This window comes from Lipotes vexillifer, unplaced genomic scaffold, assembly GCF_000442215.2.
Source record: "Lipotes vexillifer unplaced genomic scaffold, Lipotes_vexillifer_v1.1 scaffold278, whole genome shotgun sequence".
Taxonomy (NCBI): domain Eukaryota; kingdom Metazoa; phylum Chordata; class Mammalia; order Artiodactyla; family Lipotidae; genus Lipotes; species Lipotes vexillifer.
The window spans coordinates 2,745,514-2,763,219 of record NW_006769677.1 but is presented as its reverse complement, the minus strand read 5'-3'; the positions used below and the strand labels follow the sequence as shown (position 1 = coordinate 2,763,219).

At 39.3% G+C, this 17,706-nt stretch overlaps 1 protein-coding gene across 14 annotated transcripts in view; it reads right to left on the bottom strand.

Moving 5' to 3' along the window:
* The window catches only part of SLC8A1 (solute carrier family 8 member A1), a 426,549-nt gene that overhangs the window by 271,166 nt on the left and 137,677 nt on the right, over nt 1-17,706 (bottom strand). The window lies entirely within an intron of this gene.

The window sequence follows — 17,706 nt, the reverse complement described above, 5'->3', positions numbered from 1 at the left end:
GGAGCACAGGCTCCGGACGCGCAGGCTCAGCGGCCATGGCTCACAGGCCCAGCCGCTCCGCGGCATGTGGGATCTTCGCGGACCGGGGCACGAACCCGTATCCCCTGCATCGGCAGGCGGACTCTCAACCACTGCGCCACCAGGGAAGCCCGAGAGCTCATATTAATTTAGTGCTTACTACCATGTACCTGGAGCTTTGTATGTGTAACTCATTCAATCCTTTTGAGAATCTTATGAGGTCATATTATTACCCCATTTTAGAAATAAGTAAAATGAGGTACAAAGAGGTTAAAAAATTGATTGAAGCTCCATGATGACGGGGGCCATTTTGATTTTTCTCCCCACTATATACCTACAGCCCAACTTTCTGCCTAGCATATACTGAAATGCTCAGCAAACATGGGCAGAATGAAAGAATAAACGTTATACAGTTCATAAGAAGTAGAACCAAGTTTCAACCCTGTTGCATCTTGACTCAACCACATGGTATCAAAGTTGGGGCTTTTTTAAAAGACATATAGAATTAGAGATAGCTTACTTATATATATGTGGTTAACAGGTATTTATGTAAGAGCTCTTTGTCTATGGTAGATGGTCATCCCACACTTCACTGAATAAGAACATTTAACATTTCCTGAAAACATGGTATGCCAAATACTGTTCTAAGCATTTTACTTGCATTATATTACTTATGCCTCATTCTTAGCATAAATACCTGTGGGGTAGGTATGATTATTTTTCTCACTTTATAGATTGGGAAACTGAGGCACAGTGAGGTTGTCACTTGCCCTGAGTCACACAGCTATAAAGGCATTAACCCCAAGGAACCTAACTCAAGAGTCCATAACTCACTTTGAACCACTCTGTGTCTGAACACACTATTCCATGGGACCCTGGTTCTTACAAAGATCTCCCTAGGATTAGTGTGCCATTGGTCCAGCACCCTCTCCCAGGGCCACACAGCGTGATGGTTTATCAGGGCACCTGCCCTGTGAATCTAGGAAATCATCCAAGGCTAAATGGTGATCAGACAACTGGAGAGTCAGAGCAAAATGAGTACAAAAAGAGCCTGTGGATCTCTTTCATTGCAAAGAGCACATTTATCCTGGGTCTAGAAATGTCCACTGGCAGGAAGCCATCATCTGTCTCAGATGACATTGGATAGGGCAGGGAAAAGAGGTAAAACAAGGGGCTTAGTAAGCTGAAAATTTCCCAACAGCAGAGACCATCTTAGTAGAGTGTTAACAGTGAACTCGAGACCCTTGTTTACTAATGGAGCTTAAGAGTTAAGATACTCTCTAAGCACACAGGGCATGAAGGGCTTGCTAGCAGTTCAGATAATGAACTGGATGGTTGTGACCAGCCATCCAGGCATTTTATATGAGCTGTTTACTTCAAGTGTCAAATGACAAATTGATTCTGTGATGTCTAAGAGGGCTTAGTCTTCTGATCTGAAAAATCTGTTGGGCAAATATGGGCCTTATGTGATCATTTCATTTCTTTCAATGCTTTAAAATGTCACAAACATTAGTAGAATCCCTAAAGGAATCACATTTTTAAAATAGTCTTATTATTATTTATTAACAATTTTAGAACAATATTCAGTACCTGGCAGTTTGATATAAAAGGTTCCCATCTGGTGTCCATCAAGATGGTCTGAAGTACAAACAAGACCTCATTACAAGGTGGTCTAACCTATAAGGTGCCTCATTGCCTGTACACTGGGAGCAGCATGATGCTCTTGTACTCAATGGTGTCCTCTGCAGTCACTGGGAATTAGGAAAAGTCAATTGAATGCCCTGTGTGCTAAGTGGCCATATGTAATACATAGGGAGGACTGCCCCTGCCCACCTGGCAACCATGAGAAGTAACCTTGCCAAGACTCCCAGCACTTGCTCTGTCAGAGAACTTATCAGACCTGACTATAATTGCTTGTCTCTAACTCCAGGAAGGCAAATCCTGCCCTCCTTTTGTATTAATTTTACTTAATTTTCATTCTTTATTATAGCATCCCTAGCATCTAGTACAATGCCTGGCATTACACATAGTGAATGAATGAATAAAACTACTTTTATATGTCTCATTAAATGTTGTCAGTAAATTAACAGTTTTAGAAGACATTATGAAAATAGTGTTCTAGAAGAGTATTCTTCACAAGGTCTTCTGGTGGCCTTTATAAATGTCCTAATATTCACACAAAAATTCTTAAGACCAGAAAATGAAGGCTGGTAATAAGGACTGAGGTGAAAGACGGAGTCAGTTAAAAAAAATTAAAAAAAAAAGAGGTAACAGTATTTATCTGCAAATGTAATAAGTTAAGAAATAAAAAAGGTATTCAACAATATGTGGTCAGACATATTTCTTTTGGAGGGAAAAGATTAGTAATTGATACCCTAGGGGGTGGGGAGAATTATTCATTCATCTGTTTTTTGATTTTGGGGGTTTTGTTTTGTTTTGTTTTGTGGTACGTGGGCCTCTTACTGTTGTGGCCTCTCCTGTTGCGGAGCACAGGCTCAGCTCACGGGCCCAGCCACTCCGCAGCATGTGGGATCCTCCCGGACCGGGGCATGAACCCGCGCCCCTGCATCGGCAGGCGGACTCCCAACCACTGCGCCACCAGGGAAGCCCCGATTTTGGGGTTTTTTTTACACAAAGAGGAATAGTACATTACTTTTTACCTTGAAATTCACCTAAGGTTATTTGAAACATAGCTTTTTCTTTGAAAATTGCTTCCTTCTTTTAAACATTATATACTTTTTTATGTTAGCAAATATATTCAGCTTGATTTCATTCAAATTTAATGCAACAGTAACTTTACGCTACTATAAGGCATCTTCACTATCTACCTTTCTACCTTTCATCTAATAGGGAAGGAGTTGAACACCTTTGTATGGGTGTCCCATGGGTATCTGAAACTAAACACCAAGCTAATCTAAGAGGTCCCCACAGACCTCCTCACCACCCTGTACTTTCTATCTGGATGGACATTTACTTAAGGTGAACACTTTGGAATCATGTTTGCTTCCAGGTCTTTCTCCCACTCCCTTCCTTCATCTGCCCATATTTTGTCAGACATAAATTTTCTTTCCCAAATATCCTTTAAATCTATGTCTACCTTTCCATTCCCATTACCAGTCTCTGTAAAATTTACATAATTTTCTAAACTGGTTTCTTTTCTCCCAGCTAGCCCCTAACCCCAAAAAAGCCTCCACATTATGTCATAAATAAATGCCTGTAAAATAAATGCCTGATCATGTCACTTCCCTCTCTGTCGCTGAAGTAACAACTGCATAGAACAGCACTGTCCCAAGTTCTTCCCAGCCTGGACCCACCCACATTTCCAGGCACATCTCCTCTCCATCTTGCAATTTACCTTGAACAGGTTGCTCTCCAGACCACACCAGTCTATAAGTAAAAACAGGTCCACACCAGCAGGAACCAACCATATTTCAGTGGCTCTATTTCTATCTAATCTGAAGGAATGGCAACATCTTTCAAATTCCTCATAGCCAGGTCTTAGAGATCCCAAAGGGAAATTATTTTCTCCCCAAATGAACTATAATCCAATATGATAATCTTTTCATCACATTCAACACCAGTTACCTCATGAAAATCATTACCTAGAAAAAAAATAATGATGAATGAATGTTTAAAGGATTGGTTCTAAATTAGCAGCAGTTCCGTAGTTTTGTATACAATGGCAGCTATCGATCCTATCAGATCCAGTTCCTCTTTATAACAATATTTTATAACACTTTTCTTCATTATCCATTATCTTAGATAATTAAACTTACTTACATTCCTAAAGGCAAATATACATACATAATGCACAGATGATGATATAAATTTAAAATGTAAGATATTCGTTTACAATAAAATGTTATCGATTTAAATATGTAATTGTTCAATAATAATTACACTAGGCTACATCCTCCAATAATGAATAAGTTTGGATGTAAAAGAAAAATGAGAAGCGATTCCTGTCTAAAGGATACTGGAAAATGAAAAACAGATATACAGTATAAAGATGGGTCCCAGAAAAAGAAAAGGAAAAACAAAAACCAGTATTAGGATAAGATGTAAATAATCTTAATTTAAAGTAGGAATAATTGATCCAAGACAAATTACCAACCATCAAAGTGAAGAAAGAAACGATTTATCATTGTGCTGCCAATTATTTTTAATATATAGGGTAGCAAAAACCAAAAGAGTTTTTAATGCTTTGCTTAATATTTAATTATTAATAATATGCTATGTTAATAAAATTACATATTTGCATGTGACAGTTATAACTGCAGATCGATATGGATATGGTGTCTTGATGACTCAAACAAGACAACTACTGTTGCCTTGGGATGCAATTTTCCAAAATTGTGAGCAATTCTTGGTAAAGTTCTAAACCAGGTGAAGTACAATCTTCCCTTTATTTGCAAGCCAGCTGCATCCCTCAAACATGATCAGATAATTATGAACTGATTTTCACTCATGTGGATTTCTGGGAGACACTCAGAGTGACACGGAACACAAGGAGATTTTTTTGTCATTTGAGACTCTGCCATGCAATGCAGTTTATCCAGCACCCTAGTCCCCCACGTTCACTAAGTTCTAGTTCTGTTGTTGCCTCCTCTTCACCAGAACAGCAATAACAAAGCCCCACCAATCATCCCAAAGCATCCCCAGAACCTCAACCCCCAGGTGGTACTGCTTTCATTCAGGATTACTGGCTTAGGAGTTTTCTGTGTTAATCTGTACACCTGATCTAGGGGAATGAAAGAGTTTTTACTGGTAAAGGTTGGTATTAGATGAATGTTACAATCATTCTCCACTTAAATAAAACTCAAAACCAGAGACACAAAACCAGACTTTCAGTCAATGAGATAAGCCATACATTCAACACGCTTTCTTTTTTGAATTTCAAGTTAAAGCTTATTGCCCAAAGAATAATAAACAACTGATAATATAAGCTGTCTCCTTGCCCTTTTGCTGCCCAACTTTAGACCCACTGAAATAATAACGATGAAGATGATGATGATGAAGATAGCACCTAACATTCACTTAAGCGTTTATTTTATACCACCACTAAAATGAGCGTTTTCAAAGCACATAAGCTACATAACAGCCCTCCGAGCTCCTCTTTGCGGTCCTTGTGAAGATGAGCAATGATCCACGAGAAATAACCTGGCAATCATCTGACAGATGGTAAAAGATTGCAAAACAAAAGCTATTACCATTAAATCCCAAACCACCCTGAGGCAATTACTCAAAAAAGCTTGTTTTACCATCATGTTAGTTGTTCAGTAGTTATTTAGTTATACCATGAACAATACATTTCTTAAATAAACATGGAAACAAGCCCGTCAGATCAAGAGCCCTACTTGAGATCTGCACCTCTTTGGCAGATAATAATACATGTGCTTGGCTTCATTATTGATAACCGGTTGGGTTGAGGATTATGCCTAGTTAGGCAAATGAAGCTTTGGGTTTGGGCCCTGAGTTGTAACAGTCACTTCTTTAAGGCTGATTGATTCTGGACAGCCACGTTATTTGCCTGTTCAGTAGGAGAAGAATTTTCCTAGGGAGATTTGCTCTGGTAGCATTTGCAGGGGAAAATGTCTGTGAGTTTGGGGGGAAAATGTGAGCACAATATAAGTGGTTTAAAAAATAACTAATTAAAACTACCCTGGAGTTTCTCACTTTGTTACCTCTATAGCGCTAAAGATAGTTTTTATAAGAGCAATGGATAAGGATAAGAAGGTACAACAGGTGAAAATTTTTATCCTTTAAAATTTTTTTTTTATTGAGAGAAGAAAGGGAACAGGTTCAGGGTGTGTATAGATAAGAGATGGGAGAAGAAAAGGGAGATTTTAAGTTTATGGCTGGAGTACATGTCTCTTTAATCAAGAGATCAAGGAAGGGTCTTATTTATTGTATTGCACGCATGTATTCTTTTAGCCCTAAAACCGCTCTGGGATTGATCCATACTAAGCCATGTTCTCAATGAGTTATTTATGGTACTTTACCATTTTCGGAGTGTACTTAACTGCTTTACCTTATTTGAACCTCAGAAAACCACAGCGTAGGCAGGGAAGGTATTAAACTCAAATTTACATGTGACTAAACCAAAAACATGAAAATGGGACAAGAATTCAGACTTTCTCCTACCCAAGTTGGTGGCCCTTTTATCTGCTATATATTGTTGTATCATATTTTGATACTTAGCTTAATATCAGTTTGCTTCAGGGTTATGTTGTTATAAATTCAAACGTCTAAATAACCTGCAGAGAATAAAATCGATAATGTATGTGTTCACAGTTTTCTAAATACTTGGCATCCACACACAATGAGAGATGATTAACTGCCCATTTCACTTTTCACCTACATATAGATAGCCAAATAATATTTTTCTACTCTTGGACTCAATCACACCATTCAAGAACCCCTACGGTAGGGAGACTCGGAGTCCCCTTTGGAAGATATCTCCGGGAATACTCCTTCTTACACAGAGAGCATAAGTCAGGTTTCCTGTTTATCCAATGACCTGTCCATACCCACATTTATACACATAAACATGTCACTCATTTGCCTTACATTTGAGAGTCTAAAAATTTCTCTACAATATTTAAAAAAAATAGATTTGGGAGTCAGAAAACCAGGGCTTCATTCTTTCGCAGTACATTACAAGCTCCCTGAAAACTGTAATGGATATGCCTCTTTTATTTCTGTATTCTCAATTTGTCATATGACGGTAATAAGAGTACCTGCCCCATAAGGACACTGTTAAACGGACTAATAAACATACATACTTCGAGCAACTTATAGTAAGCACGCAATAAATGTTAGCTTTTATTTTTATTATTATTACAGTTGCCCGTGCTTCTTAAAATAGGTCTGGCACACAGTAGTCATAAAATAAATGTTTATGTGGTGCATGTAAAATGAGTTGCAGTTTTGCCAATATGTGATCTGGGGGGAAGTTACTTCATCAGAAAAATAAGAATATAAAACCCACAATAATGAAAATGGCCTCACAAGGCTGTTATGAAGATCAAATGGAATAATACACATCAGAAAGGCTTTATAAAGTGTGGAATAAATGTTAATTGACGTGTTTATTCTCTAATTTCATCCTCACAATGACACTGTTCTGCAGATGTGATTATGTTCATTTTATACATGAGGCAACAGGCTTAAAGAGGATTATGTAACTTGCTCAAGGTCATTTAGATGGCATGTAGGAACACTCCAACCAAAAAATTTGGTCTTTTTTGGTCCCTCCAATTCCAGTATCCTTTTCACTATTCATAACTGCTCCATACAGAACTATGATCTCTCTAGAACATTATTTCTGTGTGTTGCTATGCTTGTTTTTTTATAAATGGCATTTGACAATGTTGATGAAAATGTAGTTTATATTTTAGAGAGATTTGTCATTACAAAGGGATTAAAAAAAAAACAATGCATGGCAGCAATCCAATGACAATAATTAACAAGTTTAATCAATCTAAAATCCTCTTAGAAGGACTACATCTGTCAGTTTTAGGTTATACACATTAAAATTAAACATCTTAAAATTACACCGGAGATTTGGCATCTGATTTTCAAGGGTTTGAAGGTGGTCAAAAAAGAGAGATGAATTACTGCAGCTCTAGGTGGTTTCATAGGAATTTTTCACAAAACCAAACTGGTAGAATTGTAAGACCTCTCTGGAGAGCCCAGCCCCTGCCAGTGTGATGGTTCCCAAAGACAAGCTTTCACATATAAAAGCTCATACCAACTCTTGCTGAGTCAAGCAGATGATGCCACATAGAATGAACAGTCCCAGCTCTGTCACCTGTGCTGGCCTCTGTGGTGCCACTTCTGGCTTCCTTGTTCCTCCTCCTGGTCTCTACCTCCAGTTATTTCCTGGACATCAAATGTTGAGTCTAATGTTCAGCATCTCCTTCTGCCTGTGTCCCCCAGCCAACCTGGACTTTCCTGACATTGACCTTGGCTTACCTTCTCTGACACTACACTATAACTACTCTAACAACCAACTCTGATCTTTGCTTTGCCCTCTGCATTCATGGTACCCACGTGTCCCCTTTTCCCTTACTGATTACCTCCAAATTATGGCTTCTGGCCATAGCAGTCCAGCCCCATTTCTGCCCCTGCTCTGCTGATTGCTGATAAACGTTGGTAACTTGCTTCTTCCAATGGAAACACAATTTACCAAACTGTGCAGTAAGTCTTCTCCTTATCCCGTTGAAAACCACCCACCCAGTCTCAAGTAACGCAAATGGACATGTGTGATCCGTCTGTGCCATTCTGCCATAATTGTTCACCATCTCATCTAGATGCCTCTAGACTTTCCATGATATCTAAACATGCAGGTCCGAACTGGAATTGAATACTTGAGCTGTGATCTACCCAATACTGAGTGTAGGAAGACGATGAAATCTACGAGATCTGGACGCATTGCTTCTGCTAAGATGCAGTCTAGGGTTACACCAGCTTTGTTCAGAGACACATTATACCACTGACTCACATGAAGCTTGGAGGCAACAAAAGCCTCCCTATCTTTATGGGAACTAGTGCCAGGCCAGGTCTCCCACTTCCTTATTATGCACTTGGTACTTTTTCAAAACCAAAATTCAGATCGTTGTATCTATCCCAATTTCTTCCTATAATCTAATATTAAATATTACTTACTAATATACTAGACATCATATGAATATAACGTAATTAATATTAATGTTCTGACATTGAATTTTATTGGGAAGAAGTGGGATTTGCTAGTTCCAGGGTAATCCTCTTCCGTTTTTATTAAAATCAGAACCATTTTCTGTTATTACTGTTCTTACCACCCTCACGTTGTCGTCGTCTAAGGTGGGTTGTTATGGCTGTGTCTGCAACTCCACGATGCTCACGGAACAAGCACCTACGTGATAACCACTAGCTGAGGACATAAATTACTAAGTGGGGAGCAAAAGCACCTGCACAGAATCTCTTGATTATTAATGTGCATGAGCTTCAACAGCTCCACTTTAAGAAAAACTGGATAGTTTTAACAATGCTAAAAAAAAAAAAAGTCATGAAGAACCTAGGGGTAAGACAGGAATAAAGACACAGACCTACTAGAGAATGGACTTGATGATACGGGGAAGGGGAAGGGGAAGCTGTGACAAAGCGAGAGAGAGGCATGGACATATATACACTACCAAACGTAAGGTAGATAGCTAGTGGGAAGCAGCCGCATAGCACAGGGAGATCAGCTCGGTGCTTCGTGACCGCCTGGAGGGGTGGGATAGGGAGAGTGGGAGGGAGGGAGACGCGAGAGGGAAGAGATATGGGAACATATGTATATGTATAACTGATTCACTTTGTTATACAGCAGAAACTAACACACCATTGTAAAGCAATTATACTCCAATAAAGATAAAAAATAATAACAATAATAATTTTAGAGCTTTGTCTTGTTTTCAACCATCAGTTGTCTTGGGATGTTTCATGCTATTGCAGTCAAATCTCAGTTGTTAAAGTAATGCTTATTGGGTCATGGATTGGCCAGCCCCATAGCCCCTGTCCTTCTATCTATGGCTTGTCAGGCATTTCAGTACATGTCAACACCAATACCACAGAATATGCCGGAAACAAAATTCTGGCAAGTCTATCTGGATTCTCTTTAGCAGCTTTTATAAATGTCTTTCCAGTTAAACTGTTGAGCCATTGGCTGAGCCAATTGGGGGGAATCAGCTGTGGGTTAAGCCTGGCAGCTGAACATCATGAGAAGGGATTTTACTTTACCACTACTGGGGTAGAAAAGAAATGAGGCAAAACACTGATTAGAAACATCGAAGAAATAATTCAAAATTTCCCCTTTGGTTTGTATCTTTGCAATATTTACATCTTTAAGGATAAAGATCTATGAAATAAAGACCACAAAGAGGTAAAGAAGTTGAATAACCATTAAACTTTGTGGGATGCCTGGTGGTCTTAGAAAACATGTCATGGAGAGATACGGCATTCTAATAACTGCACATTTATAAATTCTGGATGTAAATTCTGGGCAACAAATTCAACAGAAATATAATACACATTAAAATTAGAAAAAGGATTTCTTTCCTCTGTGCTTGTCACGGAGTCACTGCATGAACAGGGGTGGTAAGTCTTTCAGAGTTTCTTCTAGAACCTTAGCCTAGGTTGGTGAGTTCTTAGGGCTTAGACATTTTTCTATAAGTTAAACAGAGGATGGGACATCAGATCCCTAGGAAATCAATTTGCATTTCCAACCTTCCCTCCAGGACACCCTCTCCCCTAGCTGCTTCTATCAAAAAGCCTCTCAAATGTCTCTTTTCTCTCCTCCCCATTTCACCTAAAACTTGTGTGTAGGCTTCACTGGCCTCCTGTTGTTTTTAAAGTGACTTTGCTTTTTCCTGTGTACTTAACAGTCTAAATCATTCCTGAGTCGAGCACGATCTCCTGGTGAAAATTTTACTTCTTAGATACCTTATTCTTATCAGATGACTTGAGCTTCTTGCTAAAAGTGTGTTTAACTCTAATAACGAATGACAAAATATGCTAAATTTACAAAGTACACTAAACCTATAAATATATTACAATGGGAGCAAAGAAAGTCTTTACTATACTCTTGGGTCAGTATCTCAAGAAATTAATACCAACTTTAGTGTTTTACAATTTACAAAGCACTTTCACACCTGTCTTTTTATTTTAATTATGACAACCTCATTATTAACAGTATTATTAAGACTGTACTACTATTATCATCTCCGCTTTACAAATAAAGAAACTGAAGGTCCAAGAAGTTAAGAAACTTGGGAGATTGAGGAATGTAACCCCAACGCTCACGATTCTAAATTCAGTGCATTACTGTTTTTCTTTACTTAGTCATCTGGAACCACCCCCTTAGATTTCCATAGCAATAAGGACCACCTAAATATCATCTTGTGACTTGCGAGAGCTAAGACTCTCTGTCTTGCCTTTGCTCCCTCCAAGTTTCAGAAAAGTTTGTTTTAAGGGGGTAATAACTAGAAAGGATCTCTTTTTTGCAAAATTGTGCCCAAGGTTCAAGGATTTCTAAGCATGATACTAGCGGCCTCCAGCCCCACTTCTGGAATGGTTCCAGTTTACATCATTTCAGGTTCTTGACCCAAGAACTTGGATTTCAAGCACAGGCTGTGTCTTCTTTCCAAGGGATCAGCTTTTGATAAAGTGGATGAAAACTTCTCAAACTAAATTTCTACACTGTTGTCTTTCACACTAGCATCATCACGACAGAAATAAGGAGGGATTTGGGGAGGAAAAATAAGAGAAAAAAGGGCAAAGTCCCAGGGCAGCCCTGTCAACTATCATAGACCTGACTGGGAAAGTCATGGATAGTTATCGATGATTCTGAACATGAGTCTGATGTCTGGCAAACACTGACTTCAATTTTAACAAGCCTCAGTTTCCCAACTCTTAAAGAAAAAAAAAAAAAGAGAATAATATATTTTACCTCTTAGGATTTTTGTGAGAACTGACTGAGATCCTGAAAGTAAAGCATAATGCGCAGAACTTGCACATAGTAAATGCTCAGTAAATCCTAGTTCTTTTTATTATTATGAGATTTTATCTGTTTCTGAAGATAGAACAAATGGAGACATATATATTTCAAGAGGTAACATACAAGAATTAAAGGTTAAATTGTATTTCTTTGGGATGGGGTGTGTAAAATTGTCTCCATGCAGAGTTGACCCTGTTCTGTGGAAATGCTGTCTCTGGCATGCAGTTTCTGAGCATGTGACATCGTTGATTCCTCTGTTGCCATAGCAGCAGCCCTGCAGCCAGACAACATAGTTTTACAACAGAATGAGGTCCAGAGTCGGTCTCCCAGGCAAGCACTGAGAACCAAAAGCAGGGTTATATTCGTACATGAAATCGGGATGCAATGTCTTAGCTATTTCTTAGTTTATAAAAGCATTGTTTATTCTCTTCAGAGCAAATTCAATGCTTTTCCAAGCCATGGATGGCTGCAAAAGCCAAGTAATTTTTTAAAAAGAAGAAAATTACGATAAGCCCCTCCTAATGCAGGAAGGATTAGAGAGCTTGCTACCACCAATCAAGAAATATTTACAATAATCACATTCACTCCAGACTGTCATCTATGAATCTAAACAGAAAACTTTAATCCTACAGACTGTAAGCTGATGCCATGGCTATATATGGTCACAGAACTCCTAGGGGAAGAAAAAGGAAAAGAAGGAGGAAAAAACCACAGATGCCATGTCTTTTATAATTTGTGTATATGTTCTAGCACCCGGATCTGTTAACTTTGGCAAAATTTACAAATAAGATTCATTAATCAGCTTTATTCAAGTACATGTAACACATTCCATTCTAAGAAGCCACAAACTCCCCTCCCTTTGGGAAATCTCACTGTTTACCACGCTGCATTTTCTTCACAGATAAAACTGCTAGGACAAACATCAAAGACAGCTGGACTCTGGATTCTGTGGGCTTGACCGCCCCAGAGAGGGCAAGACATATTAATTTTTCTTGGGGTCAACTTTTAAGACATTTTTCCCCCCCTCCTTTCTCTCTACCTCTTTTCGCCTTTAGGTTAGAAAAAATACTTTGTGGAAGCATTCAAATATTCTTAGAAATGGCAAATCTTCCCACCTTCTTTCTGGGTTGAAGACACTTCCACAAAGAGTTTGGGTTCTAGGGACTCTTGCTGAAGATACTTCCTCTCTTGCAGTTAACAAGCCATTGTGTATAGGGTATTTCGTTGTTTCATCATTTTCCCAGTTTAACAATGGAAAGTCATTATCTCTGGCTTTGATCTTAACATAGGAAGGGAAAGCAAATTGCCTCACCTACTAGTGAATGGAAGGGAAATCCCAGGTGGTTTATAGGGAGAGGTGTCCAGGAAATACAAAGGAGAAAGGATGCTAAAGGGAAAAAAAGGAATTCTTACAAAATACCAGCATCAACCTTATGGCTTCCATTGAAACTTACCCAACCAACTTGGAAAAAAAATTAAACTTTGTCATCAACTTTAAACTGAGGAAGGAATCCCAGAAATGTTGAAATGTTCATCATCATCGTCATTATTACATTTTCTGGTTTGAAGGATGGCTCTTTAAAAAGCTGTTACTATTAGATTTGTGTTGTTACAATATTAAGAGTGGGTTGGGCTTCCCTGGTGGCGCAGTGGTTGAGAGTCCGCTTGCCGATGCAGGGGACGCGGGTTCGTGCCCCGGTCCGGGAAGATCCCACATGCCGCGGAGCGGCTGGGCCCGTGAGCCATGGCCGCTGATCCTGTGCGTCCGGAGCCTGTGCTCCGCAACGGGAGAGGCCACAACAGTGAGAGGCCCGCGTACCGCAAAAAAAAAAAAAAAAAAAAAAAAAAAAAAGAGTGGGTTTAAAAAAGGGTGACTGTCAATTGAGAAATTACAGTGCATGTGACTCTGTACCTTTACTAATATACAAAGCCCATAGGTCTTCTTTTTGGGTCAATCTCAGCAAAAGCCTGACTCTCCAAAAATAGATAATCACAATTGTGATTAAATCTCCCAGGCTCAAAATTCACTGTCAATTTGAATAACACCCTAAATAACCAATAATAAAGTTATAGTCAACCTGCTTTTCCTCCCACTAAAATGACCCCAAGACTGATTTACAGTTTCAGGAGAAAACTAAGATCTCTTGAGTGCCTATTTTAAGGTAATCATTTTGCAGGTTGTTTTACACCTGCTACACTATTCAGCTCGCCCAACAACTCACTGGAATAGGCATTAATATATCTAATTTACAGATAAGTAAACAAATGCTCAGAGAACTTGAGTCACAACCAAAATTGCACAGTAAGAGCTGGAACCCAGCATTCTTACTTTTCCTGCCTACAAACAAACAAACCAGTAGGTAAACAAAACATGGTAAGGATCAATGGGAAGTGGCTTGGGTATTGGATTTTATTGTATGTATCCCCACCCTCCATTCCCCCATTCTTTGCTATCTGTGCACTACATCTTTTAACAGCACCCCTCAAGCAGTAGGTTTAGGTATTCTTCATACATCTTCAAATGAGTATGGAGCAGATGAATAGGAAGGCAGCTTGACAGAGTAACTAAATTTATGTCATCTTCCCAAGAAATCTCAGAGAGAGATATTGGTCTGTTTACAGATATGCTCCTTGCCTGACTCAGTGTGAAACACAAGGTGCAATGAAGTAAAAGTCTGGACTTCTCTACTGTTGGGGCACCCACAAATTCACGGAGGATTCAAAAGAAACATCCAGAAATAATATTAAGCTACAGAAAGAGCTCTATTAAATGTCCCAAATGATATAGACAATGAGGAGAGAGGGAAGTTACTTTGGATTCAGGTGGATAAGAAAACTCTAAAGAACACAATGAATGAATGAAGAGAATTTAGATACGGAAAAGGTTTAAGCCTATTTTGCAGTGTGTCTGTGTGTATGTGAATAATTTAGAATTATAAACTGTAAATTTTGCACAAGGGAGACTAGATCACAGCCAGGGAGATTATTTGGACCATGAATAGGCTTGTAGAAGGCGTGTAGAGGGGAGAGCTGGGCAAAGAAATCATGGAGAAAGTTATTACCCAAATCCAGCCTCGCTGGTGATAAGGTGTACCAATGTGTTAGTAGAAAGAACAAGGACAATCGGCTTCCCAGCCTGACACACACACAGGATCCTTGCAGATACCCACTACCTCACATGGTGATAATAAAGCAGTACCACGTGGTTTGTGAGTGACCAAAGATGACATACATTTAAAGAGGTACTTTGTTTTTTGGAGTTGAGGCACTGAAAATATAGACTCTCCATTATCTTTTAAAAAAGGAGCCCCCTGCATTCTCATCTTTCTTATTTACCAGATCAAGCTTCATCAGTACAAGGGAGAAAGGTAATTCCAGAGCAATACATCTTCCATGGAAAGCACTCTACCTCTGGCTGTTTGATAATGAATTTAATCATTCCGGAGAACAGCCCTGTCATTATGGATTAATCACCAAACACTCTGTTTTGGTAAGTTAATTGATGCTATGTTTGCAGCTGATGGCAGTCACAAGACACACTTGATATTTTAAAGAAATGTGGAGATCGAAGGAATGCTCAATCAGTTCATTAGCAACCACAAAACACAGCAAACAAACAAACAGAAAAGAAATGCTAAGAGAGTTACAGAACAGCAAATATTACTCAGGTATCAGTACCTTTGGTTTTGATGACTTCTCAAGACAGGACTGACCCAAAATATTGGTAATATTTCTCTTCTTGTTGGTCTGTTTGGTTTCTTTTTCAACTCAAGAAGGGAATTTTAAGACAATGGAGTCTAGAGCACGGGGGATTTTTCTAACTAATAGACTTCCAATATATCCATTTTGCAAAGTGCAGCTTATTTTTAAAAGATATCTTAATTGAATAGCTTTATAGCCAATTAAGAAGAATTTTTATATGTTCCACTTTCAACATGTTATCAAATACTATAGCATCTTCATTAAACTTTCATGTATAACATATGACTCCAGGATCATTATTACCACAGATAGAATTAACAAAATTGGTTGAGATTTCCAGTCAATTATTCTCTTAAAAGGTGTTAGAGATTTTATTTAGATAAGGAGAGATCCATCCCTCAAGAAACTGAAGCAACTGAAAGATTCAGCAACACTATGAAGCCAAGCATTAAGGTTTGTAGGTTGACTCCTTCAGCAAGATATTTAGAACTCAGAATAAAGAGGTAGACTTTCCAACTTAAAAGTGTCTCCAGAGTACATTTTTTCTGACATCATTATCATGTTATTTTCTTTTATACATTTATTTATTTATTTGTTTTTATTTTTAGCTGTGTTGGGTCTTCATTGCTGCGCACAGGCCTTCTCTAGTTGCGGCGACTGGGGGCTACTCTTCGTTGCGGTGCGTAGGCTTCTCACTGCGGTGGCTTCTCGTTGTGGAACACAGGCTCTAGGCGCGCAGGCTTCAGTAGTTGTGGCTCACAGGCTCTAGAGCATAGGCTCAGTAGTTGTGGTGCACGGGCTTAGTCGCTCCATGGCACGTGGGATCCTCCCGGGCCAGGGCTCGAACCCGTGTCCCCGGCATTGGCAGGCAGATTCTTAACCACTGCACCACCAGGGAAGACCCCTATCATGCTATTTTTAAGTTTCACTAATTGTTACACAAATTTGTGATTTAACTGTTAACCTAGGCTTCAAGTATTCCCTGGTAACCTCCACTGTGTAACGATGTACGGTGTAGGCACCCTAATGACTTCTTTTTTATGTGATCTGACCTAAGCCAATTTGCTTCTCAGTATTTTGGTAAATGTTCATGGTCACCTGGGATTAGAGGTAGATGGTAGCTATGGTCTCTTCTCTTACAATTTCACTACTAAGTGGCCTTTTCCATGAAAGCAAATCTAGGCCAAACTCTGCTAAAACTTCCACATTTACTTATAAGCAAGCACAAAAATAGGCACCATAAACCCAGGGAAGTCCCATTCTGTTGACACTCTCACACGTGCCGTATAAGGAATGTTCATGCTGAGGCAGATGAAAGCACCTGAGAGCAGGACCAGGCAACCATTCAGTCGAATTGGCAGCAGAGCCCCCATGAAACAGTTGCCATCAGACCAATGATGCTCTGACGCTGAGTACTAACTGCTTCAAAGGTGTTGGACATCTGGGCTAACAGTTTCTATACATCCTTAATGCAGGCGCAGTGGGACCTACAGAATCTCTCTAGGCAGCCAAAAAGTTTGAACACTTCTCATTTCCAAAATGGAAACTTATATCTCATAATTACCAAACTCTCTATTATGGTATGATTGGCAGATTTCTAAAATGACCCCCAGTGACCCGTGACCATGTATAATCCCCTTCTCTTGAGCATGGGACGTACCTGTAACTTTCTTCTAACCAATAGAATATGGCAACGGTGATGGGATAGCACTCCCAAGATTAGATTAGATTATATACCAAAAGTGCAGAGTGTGTGCAAACGTATTTAAAGTCCCCAATCATTTGACTTTGAGTTAATGAAAAGAGAGTTTTTCCTGGGTGATCCTCATCTAATTAGGTCAGCCTTTTAGAAGAGGGTCCAGGTCATCACTGAAAAAAGATACTCAAAGGGATTCTCCTGTGGGCTTCAACAAGCAAGCCACCATGAGGTACACCCACGTGAACTCTGACAAGGCCCCCATGCATCAGGAAAGATCCCTGCCTTAACCAACACCTTGACTGCGGGCTTGTGAGACCCAGAGCCGAAGGCCCAGTTAAACTCTGCGCGGGCTTCTAACCCGTGGAAAGTGCAAGGTGTTCAATGCATATTGTTTGAGGCCACTATGTTTCCAGTAATTTGTTATGCGGTAATAGAAAACTAATATATATGGATCGTGATAAAGGCATTTGTAGTGCTTTAAGCACCACCTCTGGAATAGGTGTTTCAGATGTTAACTAACAGCCCTACTAACAGCCCTGGAGGACAGCTCAGAATGAATCAGCGCACACATGCATCACATTGTTTATTCATAGGCATATTTGAATAACTTTCCACGTAGACAATAAAATACTCTGTTCCATATATTTGGTCTCTGGGCTACAGGTACCGTATTATAGTGTAGGAGCTGGAGGCATCCCCAGATAGGTTTGGTCCTCCCCCAGCCTTTCTAAACAGCTCTACTACTGTTCTTTCCCTATTTCAGAAA